This window comes from Rousettus aegyptiacus, unplaced genomic scaffold, assembly GCF_014176215.1.
Source record: "Rousettus aegyptiacus isolate mRouAeg1 unplaced genomic scaffold, mRouAeg1.p scaffold_m13_p_18, whole genome shotgun sequence".
Classification (NCBI taxonomy): domain Eukaryota; kingdom Metazoa; phylum Chordata; class Mammalia; order Chiroptera; family Pteropodidae; genus Rousettus; species Rousettus aegyptiacus.
This window is the reverse complement of record NW_023416293.1, coordinates 16,327,909-16,355,721: the sequence shown is the minus strand read 5'-3', so window position 1 is coordinate 16,355,721 and position 27,813 is coordinate 16,327,909. Positions and strand designations below refer to the sequence as shown.

Below are 27,813 nucleotides of genomic sequence, written 5' to 3'. Positions count from 1 at the left end.
GAGCGCGCTGGCTCCGAGCTGCTCTGAACTCACTGCCGCCTCCCCAGCGGGCCCCTGCCGTCCTCGGGCGCGGCAGGGCCTGTGGCTGCGGCCTTGTCTTCCCCTGCGGTGTGTCCTGGCACCGCTGGCCCAGGAAGCAGCCGCTGACCTTGGGCCTTGGGGAGCAGTGAAGTGTTGATGTCACGAGAAACGGGGCGCCCGTTCGCAGAGGCCGGCGGGGCGGGCGGCGCATAGGGAGTCCCGTGCCCAGCATCCCCGGGCCGTGAAGGTGCTTGTCTTTGCTGTGTTAGCCGCGTGGCTGCGGCCCGTGCGCCCTGGGGCTCCCCTCCCTCGTGGGGCGACCACGGCCTCCTGCTCTGCGCCTGCAGTGTCGTGTGTGAGAGACTCAGCCGCAGCCTGGGCGACTTCGCGGCCGGCTCCGAGGCGGGCCGCGAGCTGCCACCCGGCAGCTGTCTCTTTAATTTAGGTCGACACCCCTTTTAGGAAATTATATAAACAGACACCCTCGGGCAAAAAAACCCTAAAACAAAAAAAAAAAAGGAAAAACCCAGCTTTGCACCGCAAAGTGTGGTTCTCAGCCACCCAGCAACCGGGTCCCCGTCGCTGTGCGCGCCAGCCCCGTCTCGGGGGCCGGGCCTCTGCGCAGGCCAAGCCCGCCTGCCCGCACCAGCCTGGCCAAACCCTGGTGAGCTGGGAAGACCTGGTCGGAAATAAGAGGGAGTGTTTCATGTGGCCGTGACTTATAGGGAGAGGAACTGGGAAAAAAAGTCGGTTTATGATTTCTGTTTCCGGAACGTGCTTGCTAATTCCGCTTCACACAGCACGGCATGGACGTGCGAAGAAATGATTTTTTGTCTCGGACGCAGATAAGTTTAGCGGTGACCGGCGGGTGGGGGCGGGGGGTGGTAAATAAGGGCAAAGGGGTCAGATACCCTGTGATGGAGAGAAATCTGGCGCTGGCGGCGAGCACTCGATGCAGCGCACGCACGACGTACCGCTGAACCGTGCCCTCGACGTCCGTGGGATGCGATGAGCCAGTGTCGCCGCAGCACGCTCGCCGAGAACGCGAAGGCGGCAACGGCAGGAGCCCCGCCTGGGCCCCTGCAGCTGGGCGTGGGCGGCCCCCTCCCGGCCGCGCTCCGGGCCCAGGGCGCCCCGGGGCGGGTGGCGAGCCTCGGGGCGGATTTCCGGAGTCCCCCACGCAGCGGCGGAGCCCCGGGCTCGCGCCCTCGCCGCTGGTGGGTCTGAGCCCCACGCATCCTGGGGGGAGCTGCGTACCTTGGACAGGAGATGCCGAGGCCGGCGCGAGGTCGCCGCACGGCTCCTGGGCGCTTGGAGAGATGCGGCCTGCAGAGCTTGTGCCGATTGCGTCCCACGTCCTGTGTCCTGTGTCCTGTGTCCTGCGGCCAGGCCTGGGGCCGTGGCGGGGCCGGAGGGGCGGCCGCAGACTGCATGGGAGGGAGGCTGCTCTGCTCTGGGTGCAGCCTCCCCCGCCCCCCCAAACCCTCGGAAGCCATCATGCTGCTGCTTGCTGTGAGCCACGCGGGGTGGGCACACAGGCGCACGCCATGGGCCGTGGGGCTCCGCGGGGCCGTGACATGGTTTTATCTGATCACGTACAGGTGATGCTACAGCTTCCTGTGACAGGCAAAAATTTGCCCTTGGCCAAGGTCCTTCCTGGCAGAGCTTCGCCGAAAAGCGGTCAGTGTCCTGCTGCCCCGAGTCCTCCTGCCAGTGGGTGGGGCGTCGGCGGGCGAGGTGTGGGGCGCGGCCTCGGGCAGGGCCGCGGGCCCCTCGGGCTGGGCCGCTTGGCCCCCAGGCTGTGGCCCCGGCCGCTGGTAGCAGCGCCGTTGTTTATTTTCACAAAGAGCATGAGACCCGAATCCAGGCCCCCCCGCCCCACGCTCCGCAGTCCCGGGTTTCAGAGCTGGTGACCGGGTGCCGACCCCACGTGGACGCTCGTCATCGGCTGAGGGAAGCAATGTCACCGGAGCCGATGGTTTCAGATCGGCGCGGGGGAGGCTTGACCAGCCACCGGTGGACTAGATTTAAATTTGGAAGCCTTTTACTGGGGCTGGGGCGGTGTCACGTGCTCGGGCCAGCGTCCAGTCTGGTGACCGGTCTCTGCCCCTCGCATCTGTGGGGTCCCTCTGATGCTCTGGGTGGACGGAAGGACCGCGGGGCCCGAGCTGGCCAAACGCAGCAGTTCTCTCCGGTCTCACGGCCTGGCCGGGGACGGGGGCGCAGTGCAGGCGCGGTGGGGGGGCCCCCTGCGGGTGTGGCTCGAAGAGTCCAGAGGTGGGAGGGCCTCGGGCCGAGAGCAGGTGCCCGGGATGAGGAGTCCAGGCCCCGCTCAGCCTGCCGAAACGGCATCCGTGTTCGGGCTCCGGTCCCGCCTCGGAGCTTTCCAGAGTCTCCGCTTCCTGTGCCAGGGCCACATCTCATCTTGTCACTGCCCTGCGCTGGGGCCACATCTCATCTTGTCACTTCTTCAAGTCGAAGGCCAGGCCCTAAGTGCCACCGCAGAGGCTGCTGTCCCCTGGCCCGTGCTGAGTCCCCACCCAGGCCTGACATCCCGCTGTGCCCCCCCCCGTGGCTGGGGCGGCCGCCCTGGCCCACACACCCCCCCCCCCGCGCTCTGCCCGCTCGGCCAGCTCTCAGCTCGGACCTCGGGGCTGAGAACCTTTCCTGTCCCTTCCCTGTTCTGGCCTCAGCCGCGTCCTCCCTGGGCAGCCCCAGGCACGCGCTCCAGCGCACTGTGCCTGCCTGTGGGGTCACCTCTTCCCTCCCAGGCCACACGCTTTGGGGGGCGGCGACCAAGTGACTCTCTTACCAGTAGGGTGTCAGTTTCCAGCACATTCCCAGACGTAATGGGTGGTCAGCACATTTTTGTGGAAAATTTGAGGCTATGAGTATTTCTTTAAATGGCAAGCGTTTCTAATATATTTTACAGGCCAAGTCCAGATAAACCAAATGTGGATAAACTGCGGTGCAAAGTCAGGTGTATGAACGGGGGAGGTGACAGGTGCCGTATCGTGACCGCTGCATTCGCGAGCTCAGGGCTATTAGGTGGCGGTGTCTTTTTGGGAAGTAAAATGCACACTGTCCCCCGTTCACAGGTGTTGGGGCCCCGGGATGCCAATAAGGGAACCCTCTTCCCGCCCCAGCTGTGGCAGAGTTGGAAACTAAACGGTGAAAGAGGAGGCGAAAACCCTCCTTGGTCATCGGAAGCGGCCAAGTCGCAGGACTAGGCGTGTGGTGGAGCAGAGGGTCCCGCTAACAGAGCCGGGATTGGGGCGGGGGCGGCATCGCCGAGGACCAGGCTCTCATGGGGCAGCCCCGCCCCCCTCTCAGGAGGGAGCGAGCAGACCCTGAAGTTGGCCGATGGGGCCCCCCTTCCCACCCCGGGAGAAACGAAGAACCACTTCTCGGGAGCAGGGGGCACCTCACGAACTCTCGTTCCTTTTCCTGGCTGTTTTGACATCGAAAGCGGTAAGCCGTTGCCTCTCCAGGAGCGTACGCCATGTTCCCTTCAAGCAGCAAAGCCCCTCTCCATGTGAACACTGACATTTTAGAATATGCGAGTCGATCCCAAAAAGGTTAATTAAGAAAGGTCTTAACAGTTTGCTTTTGCTGAAAGCAGTGCTGAATGTTTCACATTAGCGTAATCACACGCAGTGACCAGAGCCTCGTGTTAGGGCCCCGCCTCACTTGTGGCCGGGGCCTCGCTTGTGGCCGGGGCCGGCCGCAGTGTGCCTTGAGCTCTCACGCCGCGTTACCTTTAGTGAACTGCCCACCAGTGGCAGCGTAGCTGTGGAGTTCCCATGACGAGGAGGAGATGCAGGGGCGCTTGCCGGGGGCCCCGGCGGACTCCCGGCGCAGTGCTCTTGGGGTTCGGCATGGCCCGTGGGGGGGTGACGAGCGTGGGAGCAGCGAGTCTCAGGTTGCCTGAGGCGAGCGTAGCAGAGGCCCCTGGGCGTCCGGGCACTTGCCGGGACCGGGCTGGGGTACGGAAGACTTTTCTCATTTTTTTGCCCCCCCCCTTGTCTCGCCACCGCCCTCACCCCACCCCCAGCCTCTCGGGGAAGGCTGCGTTCCAGGGCCTGTCAGCGCCGGGAGCAGGGGAAGGGGCAGGGTCTCAGTCCCTTCCTCCTGGGGGCCCTCCAGGATCCCGCTGGTCCTCCCGGACGTGCCCACGGGGACATGCCCACGGGGACGTGCCCACGGCTGTGGCTGGTGCTTGCCGCCCTTGTCATCCTTTCAATTAACATTCGAATGACCATTTCCACTTGTTCACAATGAAACTAGGACTTCTCCCTTGAAAATGTTAAAGGAATGAAACTCAAATTTCAGCTGTCTCAAAAGACAAGTTTTCCTTGCTTTTTAAGAGTGTTTGATTGGAAGAAAATGGTCCTTTGCTGCACAGCCTTTAATTCTAAGGAACCTTGTAAGTCTGAGCATGGTCCCCCCCCACCATAGAAAACTCGATTTAGACAGTTTCCATGAAAATCCGGATTCCGAAAACCCCTATTGTGCAAGGAACACAATAGACCTCTGCAGCCTTAGCCTGCAAGCCAGGTCAGCGCCCTGGGAGCTGGTGGCCACACCCCAGGCCCTCCCTCCTAAGTGACAAGGTGACGGCTGAAAAGAGTCAGGATCTCCCAGCGGCCGTGGTGACAGCTGAGCGCGGAGTGGTGTGCGCTGACCTTCGCCTGTCCTTGGTCCTCCTTCCCCTGCGCTGGGGGCGGAGGGAGATGGCTTCGGGCTGACACTTTTTGCTGCATCTTCAGTTGTTAGGGACCCTGACCCTTTTCTCTTTCCCGGTTTAGTGGCATAGCTTTTTTGAGCTGGGTCGTTAGCATCGGCCTTTTCCGTTGCCCCAGGCTTTGTGCTCCTAGGGCCGGAAGTTCATCGAGCCGGGGCCAGCGTTCTTTGCATGAATGAAAGGGAGTGGTGACGGCCGTCCACCGGCGGGTCCACCAGCAGGACGCTGCTTGCTGAGCGAAAGGGCCCTGGAAACCTCGGACGTCGGCCAAGGCGGGGCGCCCGGGGTGCTCGCCGAGGACCAGCCGCTCCCGGGCCGCGGTCCTGTCCTTCAGAACCCGCACGGCCGCCGGCCTTTCTTCTGTGTCTCCGCAAACCGGTGGCGGCGCGTCCGGGTCGGGGACCACAGTCACAGCGGGGGCGGGCGCATCCGAAAGCCACCGGTGCCGCAGGCCGGCCGGCCCGGGAGGCGAGGCCTGGGCTTCGGCTGCTTCTGACGAGGGGCCCGGGCTGGGGGCCCGGGCCGGGGACCCAGGCCTCACCCCCCGCAGGGCCGCCCGCGGCCAGAGTGCCGCCCTGCACTCTGAGCAGCTGGTTCAGTGGCACTTTTCTTGATTTCGGGGACTTGGATTTTTAGGAACATTAAATGGCATTAGATAATTCCAGGAGAGGCTGTGACCAGCCCTTAGGAAGAGCCTCTTAAATCGCGACACTCAGCCCCTCAGGGTCGTGGGGTCGCGAGAAAGTGGAGTGAGGAAACCGGAGCCCCCTGACTTTCTCAAAACCTTAGAGGGACGGCCGAAAGGGGCCCGTGGGGGAGACTCGAACTTGGCCCCGTTAGTGCTGGTCCAGGCCTTCCTCCCAGGAAGAGGATGAAGGTGGAACTTTCCGGAACAGGAGGTATGTGGGCCTGTCGTGCTGCACAGACAGAGCTCTGGGACGTGTGGTGAGGGGCCCGGCTGGGGTGGGCCAGGGCCCCGGGCGCCCCGGCTCTGACCGCCCGCCACGTGCAGCTTGCGCAGTAGCCCCCGACCTGCTCTCCTGAGCTTCCGCTCCTCGGGCCTCCCTGCCGCCATGCTGTCCCCGAGCTCTGCGCTGCTCCCCACCGCCCCGCAAGCTCCCCCCCCGCCCCGTTCTGCTCTGCATTCCCTCTCCACATGACTGCTGAGTGCAGCGGCGGGGGCAGCTCTGCGACCCTGCTCTTGTGGGGCGAGGTCGCTGAGAGATGGGGGTCCTGGGGCTTTGAGGAGGAAGCAGTGGGGGACAGGAGGCGGGGTCACCAGAGAGTCAGAGGTCTGACCCTTGGTGGGAGGCCAGGCAGGCAGCTGAGCAGGGCCATCCCAGGGGTCTGGCCGGCCCGTGTCCCAGGGGCCTGGCCGGCCCATGTCTTTAGCTGTGACCGCCCAGATGGGCCAGGCAGGGTCCTCGGAGAGCAAACACCCCTTGGTGGGGCGTGTTGCTGTTCAGTTGCTAAGTGTCAGTTTTTCTAGAGATCATCATTCCAGCTCCCTAAATATTGCTTATTTCACACAGGGTTTTTATTTATTTATTTTTAATGGGATATCTTTATTTTGTTCTCTGCGTTGCTGAGAATTCCTGTCTTTCCATTGTATTTTGACAACGTGTTGGAAAACCCTTGCCACTTTACTTTCAAGATGCCTCGCCACATTTTGCAGATCTAGCGAAACTCAGATCGTTTGAGCGAAGGGCTCACGGCCACGTCATGAACCGCCCCGGAGGCAGGCGGTCTTTTCTGAGAGTTACCTCAGAACCCTCGTTCCGCAGGGCTCTGTGCAGGTTGCTGAGCCGGGCCGTGGAGGGACCGCCCCCAGCTCACATCCAGCTCGTGTTCTGGAATATCTTGGAAGTGGGGCAATGTTAGCCCACAGGCTAGAAGCAGTGGGCGGGGGCCAGGGGGGGCCGGCGGGCCGGGCGGGGCTGGCTCCCTGCCTCGGCCTCTGTCCCAGGCCCCTGCAAGGGCTCAGCAGACACGGCCCATCACCGGCACCCCCATTTCCTGGCTGTAAGACGGGAGTTGGACCAGATAATTCAGCACTTTAAAGGCATCTCTGTGGGAGAGAGGGGCGCCTCCCTTAGACATTGTGGGGAACGCGTCTCCTCGATTTTCTTAGAAGTGTCGTTCTGCTGTGACGTGTGCTCCGTGCGCCGTGATGATTGGTGTGGCCCCTAGTTCTGGGTTACTCACAACTAGCTTGCCTCCTCTCTTCCATTCTCCTAGTTGTGCAACAGAAAAGTTTGAAACGTAGGATTTAAGGAGAGAGGTATTTCACTCATTTTCTTTCTTTTTCTGTGAACATATGGAAAATGTTCATTGAAGTTTGACATATTAGGACTCATTTTTATTTTATATGAAAAAAATTAGTCCTGTTGCTAGTTTTCTAAGATTCTTTAAGAAAAGTTTGGAAAGGTTCTGAAAAAGAATTGCTTTTTTTGTTAATTCCAGGAAACTCATCAGTTGACTGGGTTCAGTGGACCGAGTTTTTAGTTAACAATGAACATTCCATTCTGTGATGACTCAGGTTTTCCCGTCGTCTCGCGCCTCAGGGCCTGCAGCCTGTAGACTGCATGATAAATCAGCTTCTGTTTTATTTTTACGCGTAAACCTGAAGTATTTTGATGCCAGACCAGCAGGCTTAATTTGTAATAGAGTATGATGATTATTTTTTAGATGTGAATATTTTAGGTGGCCAGAATCCTATCCCAAAATGAAGAACCTCTGAAAATCGCGTCAGGCGGCCTCGTTCGGCTCTGCCGGTCGAGACGTGTTTACTCCCGAGGCGGAGTGACAGCGACGGAATCTGGCAGGAAACAGAGTAAACTCGTCGTCACCACCAATTCGGTGACCTCTGCCTCCGCGGCCTCCCGTTTTCGTTCAGACCGTAAGTGTCTGCGAACATCTGGCTAAGTATTCCTCTTGCTGTCGGACTGCATGCGCGTCTGGGAGCTGGTGCGTCTGGGGACTGGCCCGTCTGGGAACTGGTGTGTCTGGGGGCTGGCCCGTCTGGGAGCTGGCCCGTCTGGGGACTGGCCCGTCTGGGAGCTGGCCCGTCTGGGAGCTGGCCCGTCTGGGGACTGGCCCGTCGGGAGCTGGCCCGTCTGGGAACTGGCCCGTCTGGGAGCTGGCCCGTCTGGGAGCTGGCCCGTCTGGGAGCTGGCCCGTCTGGGAGCTGGCCCGTCTGGGGACTGGCCCGTCCGGGAGCTGGCCCGTCTGGGGACTGGCCCGTCTGGGGACTGGCCCGTCTGGGAACTGGCCCGTCTGGGGACTGGCCCGTCTGGGGACTGGCCCGTCCAGGAGCTGGCCCGTCTGGGGACTGGCTCGTCTGGGGACTGGCCCGTCTGGGGACTGGCCCGTCTGGGACTGGCCCGTCTGGGAACTGGCCCTTCTGCGCTCCTTTCCTCCCTTTTTTCTGGCGGTGTGTCGTCGGTAGTGAGTGGTGGGAACAGGTTACTTAGGTGTCCCTTTTCCTGGGCCTGGCAGCCCCTTCCAGCACCGATTAGTGGGAAAGGTCACCGCGTCCAGGGGACAGCCCCGCGGACGGCGGACGCCCTGGCCCTCGGTAGCAGGTGGTGCTGGGGGCCCAGGCTGTTGCCGGTTCAGCCGCCTGTTTTTCTCTTAACACATCCTTGTAAATGCAGAATTAAAACGGGAGAAGTGACCTTGGGGCTTCACAAGGAGCATCAGTTGAATTCGCAGCTCTAGCCTGAGGTTAGATGGAAATGAGCCGTGCCCCCGGGCCGCGGGGTGGGGGCGTTTGGCCCTGAAGCTCCTCCCGTCTCATTTCCGGCAAGTTCCTTTGCTCTTCGACTTCCTTAGACTCTACCCCATCACAGCCTCAGTATTAGGACCGGAAAGCTGAGGGCGAGCCATGTCAGGGGCGAACTGCACCGGGAGCCGGGGGACAGAGCTTAAGGACAAAAGCAGACAAGAGGCAGAGGCACTGGACAGTTGAGCAGTTCCGGGTTGAAGGTCAGGCCCGGCTCCGCCCGAAGGCACAGCCGGACATGGCTGTGTCGCAGCTCCTGATGGGGGCAGCTGGCCCGGGAGTCCACGGCAGGTCACGTGCGGCCGCCGTGCGGTCCCGCTGGAGCCCCGAGCTGCGGCCCTGCCCCCCGTCACGGGGCCGAGTCCAGCCCCCGCTGTCCAGCGCGGAAAACCTCTGCGTTCTTTTTTTTTTTTTTAAACCCCTCCCTGAAATAGAAACAGAATAGAATTGTTTCCAGTTTGGTCAGGGAGGTCGAGAATCGCACGTGAAATGCTTTTGTGGGAGGCAGCTACTCGTTTGTGTGCTGCTGAGCCTTTCCGTTCAGATACCCCGGACCGTTTTCTCCTGGTCCCCGCGGGGCCGATGACCTTCGCACGGGGCGTCGGGGGCCCATCAGCGCCCAAGAGGGCCGGCGAGCGTTGGCCTTCTCCCCGAAAACAAACCCGCGGCTCCCCGCGAACCCCGTTCCGCCTGGCCCGCGCGTCCTCTGCGCAGACTGCGGCTCGGCCGAGGTCCGACGCCGGCCGCTGGTGCGATGCCGTGCCGAGGGAGCGAGCCCGGGCGGCCTTCCTGTCTGCGGCGTCTGCGTTTCAGGTTGGTGGCTTTCGCTGCTCTCTCTGAAGGGCTCCTTCTCCGTCCGGGTTCCTCTCTGTTGCCCGGCAATGAACTCGCGGCTGCGACCTCGGCCCGCGTTGGTGGGCGGCCACATCCTGTGCCGCTGCGGGGCCATCCTCTCCTTCTCGTGGCCGTGCAGATGCAGGAGGATGGCACGGACGTGCAGTGGCTTCTGCGGGCCCGAGCCCCAGCGGGCACGACACGGCCCGGGGCGCAGCGGGCACCTGGCTCCGGGCCCACGCGCCTTCTCCTCTGAACCTTCCCTTCCAGGAAACAATGCAGCGATCCTGTCCATGTCGACGCCGCCACCGAGTTCAGGCTCTTTCTTTCCTTCTCTTTCTCTAGCTTTTAATCTCTGGCTCAATTTGTTGGCTTTTTCCAGACCGAGTAAGTTGTGCACAAAAATAAATTGAGCCTTATTGAACCTTGTACCTCAAATTCACGACACCTACGTTGCAGAGAAATTAAAAAGAGTCATCGTGGCTGTTCTTGAGGCAGAGCCTTGTCTGAATAGGCGGCCTGCAGATCCCCGTGACGGAAGTGGGGGGTGCGGAGCCGGGCCGAAGCGGTGCCCGCCCCCCTGCTGCTGCTCCAGGGCCTCTAGGGGCCTGGTTCCCACGGCAGGGCCGGGCCGGCCTCCCTGATTCCGGGACATTCGGGTGGCCTGGGGGCCCTGCAGAGCCAGACTCCCCGCTTTGCCGTGGGGTCACGACCTTGCAGTGGCCGGTGCTCGAGCTGCAGAAATGTCCACGTAGCTGTGCAGGTGTCGTTCGGAATCAGAAAGCGTGTTCCTTCTCTGAGACCGTGCCTTCCTGCTGCCGATGAGATTGCAACCTCGTCCCTGCACCCCGGGCCGCTTGGCGGCGGGAGTCTGCACACCCCGGTGCTCGCCAGTCCTCAGCGGGGTTCGGCACGGCTGCTCTGTCCTGGGGTCCGCGTAGTCCAGTGGCCGGATCGCCGGAGAGTCGCGGGGAGACTCAGCGGGAAGCGTCGGTGTCTGGGCCCCGCGGGAACGGGCCTTTGAGTCGTCAGCATCTGGCGGCGGGTTGTTCGGAAGCCGTGCCAGGGCTACTTTTGGAATTCCGTGTCTCATCCTTAGGCTTCCAATTATTTCGATTCCTCAACAGACTCTAAAGGATGCAGGAAAGTGAGACTGGAGAAAAATCTCTGCAGAGTTAAGCCCAGCTGAATCTTACTATGGTAATTAATTGGCAGAAAATCAATAATTCAGCGAGAAGTCTGTCAGCCAGCGGTGGCAAAAGACAGGGCAGTGAATTCAGGAGGATGTGCAGGTGTCAGCAAGCTAATTGGGTCATCGACATATGGCATTACTGGGGTGTCACCCAGGACCCCTCCTGCGGGGGATTCACAGGTTAACGGAAACCCGAACGTCGACTGCTTTAACCGTTTGTCTGTGTCCCTGAAGAGAAGCCGCGATCCGTGCGCACGCGGCTCCGTGAGTGGAAATGGAGCTGCTCGTCGTGTGAGGAGGAGGCGGTCTGAGCTTGCTGCTGTCTGTACGTCTCGCGTGTTTCTCTGTGGGAGTCGCCCTCTCAATGTTCCTTTGCCGTCCCGATTCTCAAACGTTTGTCTCAGGGGTTTTTTACTCTCTAAAGATTTACTGAGGACTCGAGAGCTTTTGTCACATGGATTTATCTGTGGGTATTTATCGTACTAGAAATGAACCCCAGGAGATTTATTTTTTATTATTATTACTTATTATTATTTATGCCTATAGCACTCGGTCTTCCCAGGCGGTCTCCTATCCAAGTACTAACCAAGCCCGACCTTGCTCAGCTTCCGAGATCAGACGGGATTAGGCTTGTTCAGGGTGGCGTGGCCGTACACCAGGGACCATGGCTCCACTGGGGCGCGAACCCACAACCTTCTGCGTGTAAAGCAGACGTGCTGACCGCGACACTATGGAACCACGTCCCCAAGAGAGTTACAAAATCATTAATTAAAATTATAACAAACCTACTACATGTTAACATAAGTACCATTTCTGTGAAAAAAAAATCACCATTTTTGAAAACAAAAGAAACCTTGTCGAAAGTATGTTTCGTGATGTTTGCAAATGTCCGTGGGACCCGGCTTCGTGGGCAGCCGGCTCCCCACGTCTGCAGCTGCCTCTGTTCCCACGTGCTTCGTGGTGGTGAAGAAAGGCCTCCCTCGGCATGCAGGCGGGTGGTGTCTTTTCGATGGCTGTGGATCTTCGTACTTTAAACAAGTGGTAGTTTCTTGAAGGCCGGTCAGGATGAGATTCTGAAACCGTCATCTGCGAACTGTAAAAACGGTTCTGTGTGTGATTTTGAGCATCACGCAGTGGTCATTTGGAAGACCTCCCAGATGTTGATACGTTTCATTTTGCAATGTCCAAAACAATTCCTCGAACTGGTTGGAGAAGCCCCAAAGTACAGGGAAGTTGGCGGCTTCACGTGGACATGGATAGACGAGTTTTCAAAAAATTGAATTTTTGCATGAAAGCTTGGCCCTGGATATTTTATCAGTTGTTTTCCTTGAAAACAGGCCCATTTTGTCCCCGTTTTTGCCTGCAAAATGTCTGCTAAACAGCCATGTCTAACAGTAGCTGGCATGTCATGCCTTCAAGTTCAGGGTCGCTGTGTTTCGTGACAGAAGGGGCCGCGGCAGGCCCAGCCGCAGCCCTGGCGCGTCTCCCGGCGGCTGCGGCCGGTGCAGGAGCCCCCCGCCCCCCGGAGCGCCAGCGGGTGTGTGCGCGAGGACGCAGAGGGGGGAGCATCAGTTATTGTCCTTCTCCTCGGGGACATCAAGCGACACCGTCTTTTTATCTGTTTGCTTCTTTTTGACTGCGGTCGTGTGGCCTGGTTACGGGGACAGTTCGGTGCCTCCGCCCTGCTCCCCGCCAAGGTGCTGGCAGCTGTACACGTGGTCACTTTTGCAGGAAAACGGGCAGATCACGCCTCCGGGTCCCTGTGAAGGCAGGTGGGCCTCGCGGACCCCAGGGGCCATGGTGCCCGTTTGCAGGAGCCCTTGTGCGGTTCTCACGCGGGCGGGTGCTGAGCGAGGCGGGGGTCGCAGCTGGTCTGAACCGAGGTGGCAGGTGTGGCTGCGGGGCCCGGGCAGGCCGGGCGGGCCAGGCGGGGGCCGTGGACCGGGGCACCGTCCCTGGGGCTGTGGCGCGTCCTGGGCATCCAGAGCGGTGCCCGCCCGTTCCTAGGGCCAGTACCGCGGCGGAGACGGGAGTGATGGGCTTAGACGGTGAACTCAGTGGGCTCGGACGGCTTAGATGGGCTTAGAGGACAGATGTTGGAAAAAGGAAACTTATTGAGGTAATTTTTTTCTTCGTATCATAAAAGTAACGCAAACGGTGTGACCGGTGGCTGCCCGGCCTCTCCCGTGCCACCCGGCCTTCCTCGGTTGCCCGGGCCTCGCAGGTCTGCCTGCTGTCCCCAGCTGGGGAGGACGCCCCCAGGGGCAGAGGCGCCTTTGACGACATGACCGGGGGCCCCCGCAGGGGGTGCCAGCGGGGAGGACAGCAGCGGGTCGGGCCCGGGCCCGCCTCTGCCGCTGGGGCAGTTCCCTCCGCCCCGGTCCCCAGCGTTTCTGCGGCGTGGCCAGGCGGGCGGCGCTGGTTTGGGCGGCTCCTCGGTGCTTCCGGAAGGGAGGCCGTCTGTGCCTGGAAGGCCCGCCGCGCCCGGCAGTGTGGTTCCTCGCCCCTCCTTAACGCAGGCTGGCTGGGGCGGCCAGGGCTCCTCCGTGCTGCGTGGGCGGAGCCGCGGCGCCGTGCTCTGTGCTGCTCGCCCCTGGCCAGCCTGTAGTTTGTCCCCTTCTGTTCTCTTCAGTTCTCTCTGCCTCCGGCTGCCGGGGGGCCTCTTGGGAATTCGGAGGAGCATCTCAGAGCTTCTGAGCGAGGCCGGTGTCCTTCAGCTGCTCCGCGCTGGAACCCGCGGTCGCAGAGGCATTGCGGAGGCGAGGCGCTCGTCTGTGGATGGAGGGGGCTGGTGAGACATTGGTGAACACATCACCGGACGTCTGCTCCTGACGGCGCGGACGAGGGGCGCAGCAGTCGCTCTGCGACTCTCTTTTTAATTGACTTCGCTGTGATGAAGGGAAACATCGGGGCGCAGGGTGGCAGAAGGGTGCCGGAGCCCGTGGCCCCAGCCTGCCACCTCGAGCAGGCGAGGGCTCCGGGGGCGTCTCAGCTCCGCTTTCGCGGGGAGCGTCCCGGGCGAGCCGACGACGCCGGCTGCGTGGACGTGGCCCGTGTGGAGCGTCCCATCTGCGCCCCGCCGCTCTGTCTTCCCTGCGCGCACACAGCGCCCGGTGTCCGCTCCGGCCGACCTGGGGGCCAGAGAGGCAGGAGGGAGGGAGAGGAGGAGGGGGCGTGCGCGAAGACCTTCTTCTCCGACCGCGTCCCGCTTGCGCGGAATTCCTGGCTTTGGCCGGTGCCCCCCTCCGGCCACCGACTGAGACAGAAGCCGCGGTGAGGCCCGTGCTGCCCTGCGGTGGCACCGCGGCCACGTCCACAGATGGGGCTGTAAACGCTCCTCGTTTACCGGGGGACGGCGGGACTCAGCTGGCGAGTCCTGCACCGACTGCGTCTGCAGAACGCGGCTCAGCTCGAGGCCTGATGTCATCGGTGCTTAGGAAACAGAACTTGTCTTGCGTGGAGCGGGTGACCGGGATGGGCGGCTAAAGGTTATATCCTCGCCCATTACATTTCACGTGGTTTCATGTATCTTTCCCCCAAATTGTGTATCGGTTACAGAGTTAGCTTTGCCTTTTCTACTCTTACCGTGTGTGAAGCAATGCCCTGCGTCTCAGCTGAGCAGACACATAACTGTGTAAAATCTGAACACCGTGAAGTAACACCGGCTTAGATGAAATCGGCCTCCCCGCGTACTGACCATCGGACGGCCGTCAGCCGGGCCGCGTCGCTCTCCCTGGGTGTGACGCACAGCGATTATGTAACTGCGCTGGCAGGTTTATACCGTCCTTTCCAGTTGTGGTTGCGCCTGTAATAGAAAAATCTATACCAATTTATTTTCCCTTTCTCATTTTTCTCCCATCCGGTTTGCCCTGCTCACTCGTCATCGATGTGCGTCCGGCAGGTCGTGTAAGTAACACCGAAGTACGATCCCAGAAATCCACCTGGTGACGGGCGCTGTCCCCGTCCGTGCCAGGACACAGACAGCCCCCGACGAGTCATGAGCTCGGACGTCTCTACCTTCCGAGGACTCCCGTGGTCGTCTGTGTGAGTTTAGGCTTTCATGGTTTCCTTTGGGTGCTATGAGTGCTTTTCCTCAAAGCAGAGGATCTGCTCCGATTTCACAGATAGGTTTTATTCTCTCCTTTGGACATTGCTTTGGCGAGTGCCGTTTTGGGCATGTGACAGAGGGTCCCCCGGTCTTAAGGTGGCGTCATCGACCGCGCCACCGTTACGTCCGCAGCCTGCAGGGTGGCGCGGGCCCGAGCGGGCGCCGTGTGGTCACGCGAGCGTGTGCGGCGGGGTCAGTGTGTACCTCGGAAGGTAGCGGACGCAGGCCGCCACGTGAAGCGGTGCCATTTCCCGGTTTGCGCGGTTTGCCGGTCCCCGTGGGATGACGCCGCGGACGGGACGCTGGAGGGGCGTGCGTGGCCGTCGCCCCGAGTTCGACGCCTGCTCGTTTTCCTGGGCGGTGCGCCGGGGGCGAAGTGCCGTCGTGCCCGGGCCCCCCGTCACTCACCGTGCTTCGCCCCGGGCTGTCCCCCGAGTAGTAGCGCGACTCTTGGCCGCTCCACCCGCTGCCCGCTCAGAGAAACCGCTCTTGGGCCGTCGACGGCCAGCGGGCTGGGGGCCGAGGACAGGCGGCGACCGCTGGTGGCTTGGCGGGCGTGGCTGGGGGTTTGGGCTTCGTGGCGGCTGCGGTGTGGGGACGGCGTCTTCATTTTCCTCTGCCAGGGGCGTTTTGGTTCCCAAGAGTCTTCCTGACCAATCTTCTCGGTGGGAAATCCTGAAAGAGGCCGACTATGTCCGGAACCACATCACGGCCCTCCCGGTAGTCATGGTAATTGAGTTATTTACTCCTAAAAAATTAATGTAATTGAGAAGAATGCATGTTGTAAATTATGGAAAGGGGTGAAGACTCGGTTGGCCGTGACATCATCGTCGGCAGATGCTTTTGAAAACGGAGCTGGGCTCCCGGCGCGCACTTCCCCGGCCACCTCGGCCGCCTCCCGACGGCCGCCGCGCCTCAGCCTCCTGCCCCTGAGAGCTCCAGCCGGTGGCACAGGCGGCCCTCAGGAAGTCACGCGGGACTGGGAGACGCGGGCGCAGAAGCTGCGGGCAGCGTCCCCGGAGCAGGGCGGGGCGGGAGACGGCCGCCGGGAGGTTCCCCCTCACGCCTCCTCCTCCTGGAGTGGCTGAGACAGTTTTGGGGTGTGGAGAAGGCCTTCGGCGCAGGCTGTGAGCGAGGCTTGTGTTTTGGGCCACGCGGACGTTTGGGGACACGGGACAGGGGCAGGAGATGTTAGGCGTATTCGTTTGGGAAAGGTCGCAGTGCAAACATACCGTGACCCAGGTAGAAGGTGCTCGAGGCCGTCTTGGGGAATTGTTCGAAGGCTGTTTTGAGAGTAAGTTATGCCCGCTGTGGTTTAGATCGGTGTCTCCGTCTGGAATGTTGCTTATGAGGGACAGAAACCCAGCCCCAGCAGATAGGGGGGCGCTGCTCAGGTGGCGGGGCGTCTGCGGGGCCCAGGGCCCGGACGCTCGTGGGCGCCTCCCGCCGTCCTGGCTCTGCCTCCCCGGCGTGGCCGGGCGCCTCGCGTCAGCCCTTCCCCTGCGTCGCCCCGGGGTGTCCCCCGAGTCGGGCAGGACGTGGCCAGCAGCTCCCAGCGGGCACCCTCGGCAGGAACCGGATGTGTCCCCCGTGTGCCCGGTAGTGTCCCCGAGCAGGTGTCTGGCTTTGCCCTGGTTCTGTGCGCACCCTCGAACTGAGGAACAACACCGTGCGCGGGCGGGAAGAGGTCCGCCTGGGGGCGGGGGAAGGGGCCGGGTGTGCGGGCAGGTGGCCCTCGGCCGCCACCGGTGCAGACGCGGGCGGGTCCCCTCGCCCGGGCCTGCGTGCCATGTCGGGCCCCACGAAATTCCTGTTTGGGGCGTAGAAAGTGGCAGAATGCCGGTGGTTTCGCGTGGCCCCGGGGGAAACTCCCTCTGCGAAGTGACCGCGTCTGTGTCCCTCTGCTCGGCGGCCCTCGGTCTCCGCGGGGAGCCGCCTTTTCCCTCCCCTTCTCCGTCCCCACCCCCTCTCTCCAGGCTTCCCTTTTTTCCCCTTTTCTTAAGAAAACACGTAGGGGGTGTTTTCTGAGTGCAGAGCACGGGGCTCACTGCCGGCTCCGTGGCCGGGAAGCATCGTGTCCCTGACCCGTGCCACCCGGACGCTGGACCGGGGAGCCCCGGTTCCCCGGGGGCCCAGCCTCTCTCCGCGTGTGTCCGCCCATTTGAATCCGGCACCGACTCCGCGTTTGGCTTCGTGCTTTGGAGGAGCCGTCCCGAGGCGTGTGTCCTCCCAGAGGGGCCGAGGTCAGCGCGGGGTTCCAGCTGGGCGTCCCTGGGCCGTGTGACGCCACGCAGGACACGGCCGCGGTTGCGGCTTTGGTGCAGGAAGCGTGGCTGGCCCGCTGGCCCAGGGCGGACGACTAGCAGGGTCGCCGTACACGTCACCAGAGTCCGCGGTGCAGGGACAGACGTGGGCACGGACGACTCGGCCCCTCGCAGAGACCCCAATATTTTGAAAGGGATTTTATTTTTGAACTGAAAAACAAAAACACAAATTAGCCTTTTTCTGGTGCTGGCTTTCCCCGAATACTCGCAAGCCCGTCCTCACAGTTGGTGGAGGACAGTGACTTTGAGATGGTTGGAATATTTTTATTCTTCTCAGTGGGAAAAAAAAAAAAAACATTTGCTGTCCCCTCTCAGAAGCTCTTGCACTGGGCAGGCAGCCGGAGAGCCTGCTGGTGAGGACCCGCCACACTGCTCCACGCACCGGGGCTCCCACAGCTTCCGCTGGAGGGCAGGGGCCTGGGACAGCCTGTCTCCTCTCAGAAGGGACGGGGGACAGCCCTTCCCCAGTCAGGCAGGGGCAGGGGACAGCCTTTCCCCACTCAGCAGGGGCTGGGGCCAGCCCGCCTTCCTTCTCCCTCACCCCGCCCTGCCTGGGTCTCCCCAAAGCTCCCCGAAGTTTTCTCTGGAGCCAAAACAAGGCCCGTGTGGCCGGCCCGCTTGGGGGAAGGGGGAGGAGAGCTCCAGGTCCCTCCGCCACTTGCCGGATCGGAGGTTTCCTTTCCCGTCAGTAAACAAAGCCGGTGGGGGAGGGGGTGTCCGTTGGGGACGGGCGATTGTGCCTCAGAGGAAGGAAGCGCGGGTCCCGGTGTCCCCTGCGGTGCCCGGGGCGGGCGCGGCATGCGGAGCTCGGGGGAGGCGTGGGCGGCAGGGCGGCCGCACGGCACGCGGTCTGGTCAGCAGGACGTCACGGCCTTATTTCGTGAGTTCAGGTTGGGGGCTTTATTACGTATCAGCATCGAATAAAGTAGAAACCAGAAAACCTCTTTAGGGAAAAAGTGGATTTCCAGGTTTTGGAAAAGCGCCGATGCGTCCGTGGACTCGGCTTTTCCTCCGTCGTCTGCTTTGCGCGCCCTGCAGCTCCGGCTCCTGCGCGGCCCCGGCTCCCGCGCGGCCCCGGCTGCTTGTCGCCGTCCGTGGTGCTGTGTCCGGTCGCGGGGGCCGCGCTCCGTGGCAGAGGCCGTCTGTCTCCTCCGTGCGTCCATCGCGGTGCCCGCCCGCGGCTGAGCTAGCAGGTGGCCAGCGCCGGGCACGTGGGCGCCCGGAGTCGGCAAGCCGGCGAAGGCCATGACCGTGGCCCAGCTGCCCGGTGACGCGTCTTCCTGATGACTTCATGTCGGGAAGTCTTCCTGACAGATGCTTCAGCGTCTTCATTGTGCTAAGCACACATAACAGGTTTTACCATTTCAGCCGTTGTTAAGGGTGCAGTTCGCCGGGGTTAAGCACATTCACATTGTGGGGCAGCCGTCGCCACCGTCCATGCACCTCCCTGGGCATCTTCACGCCCCCAAACAGAGACTGTGTCCCCGTTAAACACTCGCCTCGGCCCCTGGCACCCACCGGGTGCTCTCCGTCTCTGCACGTGGCTCCTCCGGGGACCTCATGTGAGTGGAGTGTGCAGTATTCGTCCTTTTGCGGCTGGATCGTTTTACTTGGCATAACGTGAAACCTCCTCCAGTTTGTCCACGTGTCAGAGGGGCCTTTCTTTTCAGGCAGGATGCGGCCCGCTGTTCGGATGGGCCACAGTGTGTTCATTCATTCCTCTGTCGATGGACGGCTGGGTTTCCGCCCTTGATCGTGAATAACGGTGCTATGACTTGGGTGGACAACCATCTGTCGCAAACCCTGCTTTTGGGTGTACATGCGCCAGAAGTAGAATTGCTGGATCGCGTCGTGATTGCGTTTAACTCTTTGAGGAGCTCGCCGTCCTGCGCTTCGGATTTTCAAGCTCAGCGTTGGCCGCGCGAGTTGCGTCGGCGGGAGCCGCGCCCCCCCTGTCGGCCCCGCACGGTCTCACGTCCGGCGGCGGTGGAGGGAGTGGCAGTGGCAACTCTTCGTCCCGTTTCGGGCTCTCGTAGACGCGTGGCGGACCGAAAAAGGCGGGCTTTCTGCAGCCGCGGCCCGCTGCAGCCTCCGTGGTGGGCCGCCCCGTAGTGCGTCACTGTTCAGGGCGCTGTGACCGCGATGTGGGGACGGCAGGTGTGCACCGGGCCGTCTCGGGACGGCCTGCTCCTCGGGGTCCGTCTGGGGTAGGCAGCAGAGCGTAGGACTTCGCCAGGATTCGGAGGAGCCACGCGGGTGGCGTTTCGCGCACCTGTGCACCGCTCACGGGCGTTTGTGACGTCACATGGGCGGTGGGCCCCGGCGTGCCTCTCTCCCAGGGAGTTTGCAGAAATTCTCATAATTACAGTTTAAAAAAATGGTGTCGTGGAAAGATCATGAACTTAGCAGCCAGGGCGACTTGAGTTCACACCTTGCTCTGAGTGACTTGGCGATTCACTTTGGACAGATGACTTGTACTTGAGAGCAGGGGTCCCCACCCCCTGAGCCACAGGCTGGTACCGGTCCGCGGCCTGTCAGGAACCGGGCCGCACAGCGGGAGGTGAGCGGTGGCGGGCGAGCGGAGCCTCGTCTGTGTCCGCGGCCGCCCCCGGCGCCCGCATCGCCGCTCGGCCCCGCCTCGGGTGGTCAGGCGTCAGCTGCTCGCAGGAGCGCCGGGCCGCGCTGCCGGCAAGGTGGGGGCCGCTGCTGTAGGCCACAGGGCGACTTTCTCAGGTGCTCGTGAGTTGGGAGAGAACACACAGGCGGGTCCAGAGGGGCGCGTGGGGTGTGTCTGCTCCGCGTCCCCCGTCCCGACCACGGCTGGCGTTGAAGGCCGGCGCCTTCCACACGTCGGGGGCGGAACAGACGTGCTGCGTGTCGGGGCTCCTCAACGCCCCCGAAAATGATCGAGGGTCCCACAGAGCTTTCGGTTGTGTAGCCTTTCTCTCCTGATGCTTATGTTAGAGTTAAAATTGAGACGTTTGAAACTGTTCATTTAAAACGGCAACAAGCCCTTTACATTTTATTATAAATAACAGTTTTGTGAAAATCAGTAGCTTCCAAAACCAGAAGAAAAGGAAACTGGCTGCGCGGGGGTGCCGCGCACACCCCTCTGCGGCCTTTGCTGTCCGCCGAGCCCCGCTGGCCTCCCGCGCCTGCCCCAGACGTGCGACCCGCCCTCAGGGAGACGTGCAGAAGGCGGTCCTGTCCTTGCGAAGCGGCTCCGGCCCGTCGGGCCCCTGGGACCCTGGGAGGGTTTAGGGAACCCCGTCCCCGAGGTCCTCAGGCCACACCTGGGACCCGGGAGCCTATCTGACCGGCCCCTCCTCGCTCGCAGGACCTCGCTCCTGAGACCCCGTGGTCCGCGTCCTCACCCCCCGACAGCCGCCTAGGCGTTAAACTGGACCGAAGTGTCCTGTTGCTGTCCCCCCGGCCACAAGGACTCACCGGGGCCGAGCCCAGGCTCAGAGGGGGCCGCTAGCGAGCTGGGAGCTCGGGTCCTGCCTGAGTCGCCTCTCCACCGTCTGTTTCCGCAGCTCCTGTCAGTGTTGCCTGTCGGCGCCTCTGGAAACCCGCGGCCTGGGAGGAGGCCTTTCAGAGTGTTTCCGGGGGCTGCGCGCTTAGCAGAGGCCAGGGGTCTGCGGGAGAGGGCGCGGGTCTCCGCGTGCTTTCTGGCCGCGCGTTACACATACGTGACGCGCACGTGCGGCGCGTGGTCAGGCTGTGAGTAGAGGAGTCGGGGAAGCGGGCAGCGGGGTCACCCTCAGCCCGAGGAGACCGCGGCCCCTCTCCCGGGGCTCAGAGGCTTGGCCGCCGTGCCGATGAGTCATTTCTGACGCGAAGCGACAGGAGAGGGAGGCCATTTGCCTTCAGCTCAGGAGACCAGAGCTGGCACCTGGCGCTGCGTTCACTCGGTCACCAGCCTCTGGCCGGCCGAGGGCCACCGCCAGCGGCCGGACACAGCCCTGGGCGGCCTCTGTGCTTTCGAGGCCCTGGGCAGCAGCTCCTTCCTGGAGTTGGCACCATCTGGGTTTCCTCTCGTCGTGTGTGTGAGCAAACCTCAGGATCGTGGTTCCAGACTATTTTCCTCACAGTTAATTTTGACGAACGAAATTATGGGGATGTAAGATTATGCGACTGTAAAAACATTTGACATACACGCGTGTGATTTTAAACATACTGCATTTTGTCAAAATCTGTATTCGTTAGTTCTTAAATTCGCAGGTATGTTCAGCTCAAACTACACGGACTATACAGAGCATAAATCCCCTTCATAATCTCACGCCCCAAAAGCAATCACGGCTGATAAAATTTCTTTTAAATCTACATGTATAGTTTAAAAAGAAATCCAAAAATGGGGTTATTTAACATGTACTATTTTGCCAGTTGCTTTTTTTTCACTTACTCATACACTGTAGAGATATTTTCAGTGTCATTACTTAATCTTTGTAATGATATGTCATCTCGTTGTGTGGATATACTGTAATTTATGTAACTATTGAAGGACATTTAGGTGCTTTGTCAGTGTTTGGCTCTTATTAACAAAACGCTCGTGTGTGGACTTCTACAGCTGTCAGCGAACACAAAAGAGTCAGGAGGTTTTGGCTGGAAATAAATGACAAAGATTTATTCAAGGGTCTTAGGATCTGGGAATCGTACACACAAGTAGACAGCACGCAGGGTGCTCCGAAGAGAAGCAAAGCCGAGGTCTTGGAGTAAGAATCGCCCTGCCTTCCCGTCCCCGGCGGGCCCGAGATGGGCATCCCCAGATGACGGGGTCTGGGCACCGGACGGCATGTGGTCTGGATTCGGGACCGGGTGGCGTTTATGTAAAGCTTCAGGCATTGACACGGGACCGAACAGTCCAAGAGCGAAGCCCCGGCCAGGCGAGGGGGCCACGGCGCGTGCCCCGCTCCGTGTCCCGCCTCTGCCCGCTCGCCGCTAGGGATTTGGTGTGGCGGCTCCACGTTAGTTCTCGCTCTTTCCTCACGGCCGCTTTCTGGGCCAAGGCCCCAGGGACGGCGCTCCCGCGGGAATGCCGCACACGCCGGAAGCGTCGGCGGCCAGCGCCGGGCCGCCCTTCGGGCCGGCTGTGTCCGTTCGCCACTCCGCCTGTGACCTCAGAGTCCGCCTCTGGCCCTCCCGGCAGTGAGCAATCTCATTATTTTACTTGTTTTTTATTTTAATTGTTTCATTGTTTTAATATTTTCGTTTTTTTAAAAATGAAAAATGAATGCCGAAGTTCGGCATCTTTATCGGCCACTTGTCTTTCTTCGGCCCACTTACCTTTTGAATTATTGCGTGTACTGATTTTTTTAAAACGTCTTTATTCTGCATGTTTTGTCACGTGACACAAACAAGCATTTCTGTAAATTCTCAGCCCCCCCCCCCCCCACGCACACCCCGTTCGAGTCGGTTCCGGCCTGACTTTGGGCGCACCGCCCTGAGCGTGGGGCGGGGCGGCCGGGCTGCGCTGCCCGGGCCGCTCGTCACCAGCGTTTTTCCGAGGTGGAACTCCATTTCAGACGTGACCGTCCTGTGTGTCACAACATGCCCTGAGCAGCGAGGATGCCACACGTCCGCACAACACTCGTCGTTAGAAAGTGCGGCGTGCGTTCGCGTTGGTTCGTTTTTCTTCGCTCTTGCAAGGACCTTCATCCCCACGCGGACGTTTACGTGAAGAGCGCATCGATCAAAGCCTGTCACTCTGGGCACAGCACCAGAGCCGAGGCGGTGGCTCGCGGCGTTGATGGCCGAGGCCTTGTGTAATCCCGCGGTGCTGACTCCCCTCTCGGGGATCATGGCTTATTCAGCCGCCACGGGCTCAGCAGCTTGTTCATCAGAGGATTAGGACACTCGTTTTGTGGGAGAAGTCGATTCTTGTCATAAGGGGATTACTAAGAAAAGTTTGGGCTGAGCTCCACATTCTTGTCCTCACAAAGATGAATAGAACGTTCCAGGGCGGCTGGCACCAGCGCGTCGTGGCCTTCAGGTTTCCGCGGAGCGTTTTTAACTCCCGGGCATTTTCTTAGCAGAAAGGCGCTGCTTTGAAACCTGGAGTGTCCTGTTCCTCCCGTTCTGCTCTCCGCTTGCAGCCTTCTCTCCCTCTCCGGACTCGAAACGAGCGCCGGCGGGAGCGCTCGGCTTCCGTCCGGCCCTGTCCTTCCCGCCCAGCTCTGCGAGGCCAGGCGTCCTCCAGGGCTCAGACGGACTCCGGGGGCCATGACTTATCTCCGTCGACTGAAAGCGTTCTCCGACGGACACGTTTCTCACGTCCTGCCCAAGTTCCCGAAGAAACGTCTCGGCGCTAGGTCTGTCCGCTGGGCAGGCCGGGTGGCGCGGGGCGCCGTTCGCTCGCCCACACGGCCGCGTGCCGTCACGGCCAGGGTGGCCCGCGCGCGAGGCGTCAGCGACCCCACCGCTCTTCCTGACACTCGCGTTTGTGCCGATCACCCTCCCTGTGAAATTGACGGGCAGGCGAGCACAAAGATGTTCAGAAACTTTTCCTTTCACGTCCTGCTGTCAGGCTGGTTTAGACAGGTTTGCCACCTCAGGCAAGTGACCTTGAAAACCTGCAGGCCTCGGGGGGCGGGGGGGACTGGGCGCCCCTGCCCCTCGTGTGCTGGGGGCCGTTGGGTTATTCATTGGGGGATTTCGGCAAGTGTACGCTCTGGTGAGTGCCAGGGAAGCGAGACGGCTAAAATGTGGCCCTTCCTCGTCAAGTTTGTCACTTAAAGGAGAAGGAAAGTGTATAATCAGAGTCCTAATTAAAGATTTGACTGCTGTGTCTACGGCCATGCCACCCTGAACACGCCCGATCCCGTCTGATCTCGGAAGCTAAGCAGGGTCAGGCCTGGTTAGTACCTGGATGGGAGACCACCTGGGAAGACCGGGTGCTGTAGGCGTAAAAAAAATAAAAAATAAAAAAAATAAGGGATTGTAAGCTGCAAGGTCATCCAAGGGTTGCCTCGCCTAAAAACATTAAAAAAACAAAATTGCTGTGCTCATCACACAGAGGGGACGCGAGAGCTGCGGTGGCCGTGGGTCTGTGCGCCCGCCGGGAGGCCGGGAGGCCTGGCGTGTCGTAGGCCCTTAGCACACACGTGCGATGCGCGATCGGATGCTTTCGCACGTGTACGTGCAGGCGCTTTATCCACGGCGAAATGATGTGGGGACAGAGGTGACTGGATGGGTGTGCACGTGGTCTCGCAGGGCGTGAGAATTCGGTGAGGTCCCCAAGGGCGACGGGCAGGCTGAGCCGCGTCCACCCTGTGAGCACCGTTGTGCCTGTCTGCCTGGGCTCCTCTCAGCCCTGGAGAGCCCCCGCCCCCTGTTCCATGCCCCCTGAACCCGCACTTGAACGGAAAAGACTTGATCTTGACCTGACGGGCTCAGCATCTAGCTTCTCACGGGCTGCTACGTGCCAGGCAGACTCAAACCATCTGCTCTGCGCTTGGAGTTATTGTTCTTAATTGACAAGGTGAGATATGCTTTTCTTGGTAACTAGGAATTTCTTCTTTTTCCTTCACTTTTTCCAATTTCTGTTCTTACCAGGCTCTCTGTCTAGTTAAATAAATGACACGTGCTTTAGGTCTGTGCCGACAAGTGTTTTCCCCCAACACGGAACCCCGATCGACCTGATCCCATGGAAAGACTTCCTAATGGCGCGCGGCGACACTGGTCTCATGGGCGGTACCCCGCAGGCTGCGCCCCCTCTTCCCGATGGCGTGTGGCGACACCGGTCTCATGGGCGGTACCCCGCAGGCTGCGCCCCCTCTTCCCGATGGCCGCTGTCGTGCGTTTGCTTGCTGCTGGCTGCGTGGCACATCATGCCTTAGTGCTTCACGTACCTGTGTAACCCCCCAGCCAGTCTCCGAGGCAGGTATTGCTAGCCACGTTTTAAAAACAAGAAGACCGAGGCCCAGGAAGGGTCGATGGCCCGCTGGAGGTCACATGGCAAATCCGTGGCTCCAAGAGGAGACAGACTAGGGCAGGGCCCCAGCGGGGGTGGCTCCAGGCGGGCTGTCTCCGTGTGGTCTTATCTTACAGAGGTTTCGGCCTCACATCCTAATGTCTGCAGGCAGATAAGGAGAAGAACCCAAGAGAAGAATTGTACGATTATACTGATAACATCCATCTATTCATGCAACGATTATTTATAAAGGTAAATGTGCTGATGGAATCCTAACAGAACGTTAAGAATGTAAACAAGAGTAACATGGCAGTTCTTGCACGTTCTGATCTCAATGAATGGCCTGTCGGTGGCCCGAGGACCCGTGTGGAGCATCGAGCCCCGGGCAGCGCGCTTGCCCCTGAGCACGGTGGCCGCCGGCCGACTCCCGGTTGGTTAGTCGCGTCTTGGACGTCGGCCGCGTCCTAGTGTAAGCGGTGACTCCGCACGACCTCCGCGAGTGGCCGTGACTCGCATGCAGGGCGGCGCCTCGTCGCTGCAGAGAGCTGGGGGGGCGGAGCGGACCCCGCAGGCCTGCCGCACAGCTCTCGTCGGAGAAACGGTTACGGTCCGTGTCACAGGGACGCGGTTCCGCGAGTCCCTCCTGCGAAGCCGCTAACACCCTGCTCAGCGCGCGACCCCGGGGGCCAGCAGAGCGTGTGCGGGGCGCTTGCGATCCTGCACGCTAAATCTCTGCGCGGTTTCTTTTCTTTCCTTTGTGCTGATCGGACATTTCTCTGGAGGGAACATCAGTGGAAGGTTCCACAAAGGGAGCGCTCGGTGAGGAACGACGGGGAGGGTGGCCGTGTTCATTCCGAGGTAAATCGCCGTCTGTCCTTGGTAATCAGCCGCGTGTCTGGCAGGAGCTGAGACGGAGCCGCCTCGTGCGAGTCGCTCCAGACTCGCCTCACATTTCTGTGTCCAGGAGGCTGTGGCACCTGGGGTCATTCGGTCCCGGTCTAAGGCCCTTGGGAGCCCCGGTGGGCACGCCCTCCCGTGACCTCCAGGCTCTGTGCCCCGCAGGTGCAGGCTCCCCAAGGACAGCACTGCGAGCCCTGGGCGGTCACTCCCGCCCGCCCGCCCGCGGCCATGGGCACCGGCGCCGGCCCTTAGCCGCGAGGCCCTGCCGCTCCGCGCACCTGCAGGGAGGCCCCTGGCTCGCTGGAAGCGGTGCCGTTAGTGACAAGAACGTGAAAGCGCCTTTCTTTTAAAGTGGATGGCAGCAGGGTTGGCCCTCCGGGTTATCAGATTGTTCACTTGCTGTAATAGAGCAGTTTACGTAATCTTTCAGGTGCCGTAGTCTTGCTATTTTCAAAGCGGAGATGACGCTCCACTGAGAGATTGCGTTGCGCCCGAATCCGACGAGGCGATGCCGCTATCCCGGACCGGGCTCTTCTGTTTGCTTCCTTTCGGCTTTATTTGGAAAGCCACCCACGGTGTATTTGCAGGACACTGCTGTCACTTCTCCTGCCTCAGCTTTGTCCCGACCCCGCCGTGAAAATCCGAGGAGTAATTTCTGATATGTGTAGCGAGAAAAGGAGAAGCAGGTACTCAGTTAAAATTAGGATTAATTTAATTCCATTAAACTTTAGGTTTTAATTTTTCACGTCCTGTGATCGCACCACAGGCGTCCGCGGGGCACCGAGCTTTGTTCCATGCAGCGGCCGGTTCTGGAGGGTGGCGCCCCTGTCCTCTGGCCTCGTCCTCCGCCTGGCCCCTGGGCCCACCCGCCCTGCCGCTCAGCCCCGGCACTGGCCCCAGCTTGGCCCGGAAGCTCCGGCGGTGGTGAGCGGTGGCCCTCAGCCCCAGCCACCGTCTGAATCACCGAAAAACTTTTAGAGATACTAGAGCCTGACATTCGAAACTGACCTAAAAACTGAGTTTCTGGCATCTGTAGTTTAAACACTTGCCTACGTCGTTCTGATAGCAGTGGAGACTGAGAAAGTCCCCTAAGGGAGGCTCGAAAGGGCCGCCTCCAGTCGTCATGACAAAGTGGCCGTCCCTCCTCCCTCCCTGTGTGTTTCAGTGGGGAGAAAGGCCCCCTGGAATTGGCAGTGAGCACTACAGACGTGTGTGTCTCAGGCCCCCCACCCGCACCCCTTCCTGCGTGGGCCATGAGGGTCGCTGTGTTCAGGTGAGGGGCTTAGACGAGGCTGGGTGGGGCGCGGGGGCCTGGGCGAGCCGGGGTGGGGCGTGGGCCAGGGTGGGGCGCGGGGGGCCTGGACGAGCCGGGGTGGGGCGTGGGGGCTGGACGAGGCTGGGAGGGGCGCGGGGGGCCTGGGCGAGCCGGGGTGGGGCGCGGGGCCTGGACGAGCCGCAGGTGTTTGTGAAGTTGCTAATTTTTATTTCATCTCTTCCTTTGAAAATGTGCTAAATTATGCGTAGTTAGGAGTGGGGGGGCAGGGGGCGGGGAGCAAGCACGGAAGCCTTTTCCTGTTCCTGCCTCTCTGCCCTCTGGCTGAAACGTCTGGCTTTTCCCGGAGCTCCTCGGAGCTCCTCCAGGTCTGGGTCCGCTTAGGACGAGGATGCAGCACATCGAGTCGGCACCATGTCATTTTCACTTTGCTTTGGAAGTGGCAGTCCGGCCTCGCCAGACTCGGAGATGCGCAGCGGCCCGCCAGGAGGCCGGCAGGCCGCGGCCCGCGGGGACCTCGCAGGCGCGGTGGGGGAGCGGGCGCTTCTCGTGCGATACCGGCACGCCCTTGACGTGTCCACGAGACAGACGGGACGTTACTCACGGTCCTTGTCGTCTCTCCCTGCAATAGGCGGCACAGAATCACTGCTGTGCAGCTTTGACTTTTTAAAGTGCGTGTCTCCGTAAAGCCCAAGCTGGTTCTCCGCCGGGCGAGCCGGGC

At 61.1% G+C, this 27,813-nt stretch overlaps 1 protein-coding gene, 1 non-coding gene and 1 pseudogene across 9 annotated transcripts in view; 2 read left to right on the top strand and 1 right to left on the bottom strand.

Annotated features, from left to right (window-relative positions):
* SIPA1L2 (signal induced proliferation associated 1 like 2) overlaps positions 1-27,813 on the top strand; it is a 151,788-nt gene that overhangs the window by 20,896 nt on the left and 103,079 nt on the right. For 2 of the 8 annotated variants that reach the window (XM_036235570.1, XM_036235568.1), the window contains exon 1: positions 6,681-7,664. The exons of 4 other annotated variants lie outside the window; for them this stretch is intronic. The gene's annotated coding sequence lies outside the window, so the exon portion shown is untranslated. Of the gene's footprint in view, positions 1-6,680; positions 7,665-27,813 lie in introns of those variants that run through there. 2 more of the 8 variants (XM_036235579.1, XM_036235578.1) reach the window with 1 other exon arrangement.
* On the bottom strand, positions 11,113-11,231 carry LOC118613470 (annotated as a pseudogene).
* On the top strand, positions 23,794-23,912 carry LOC118613421. Its single transcript, XR_004955485.1, has one exon. It is a non-coding gene; the product is annotated as a 5S ribosomal RNA (ribosomal RNA).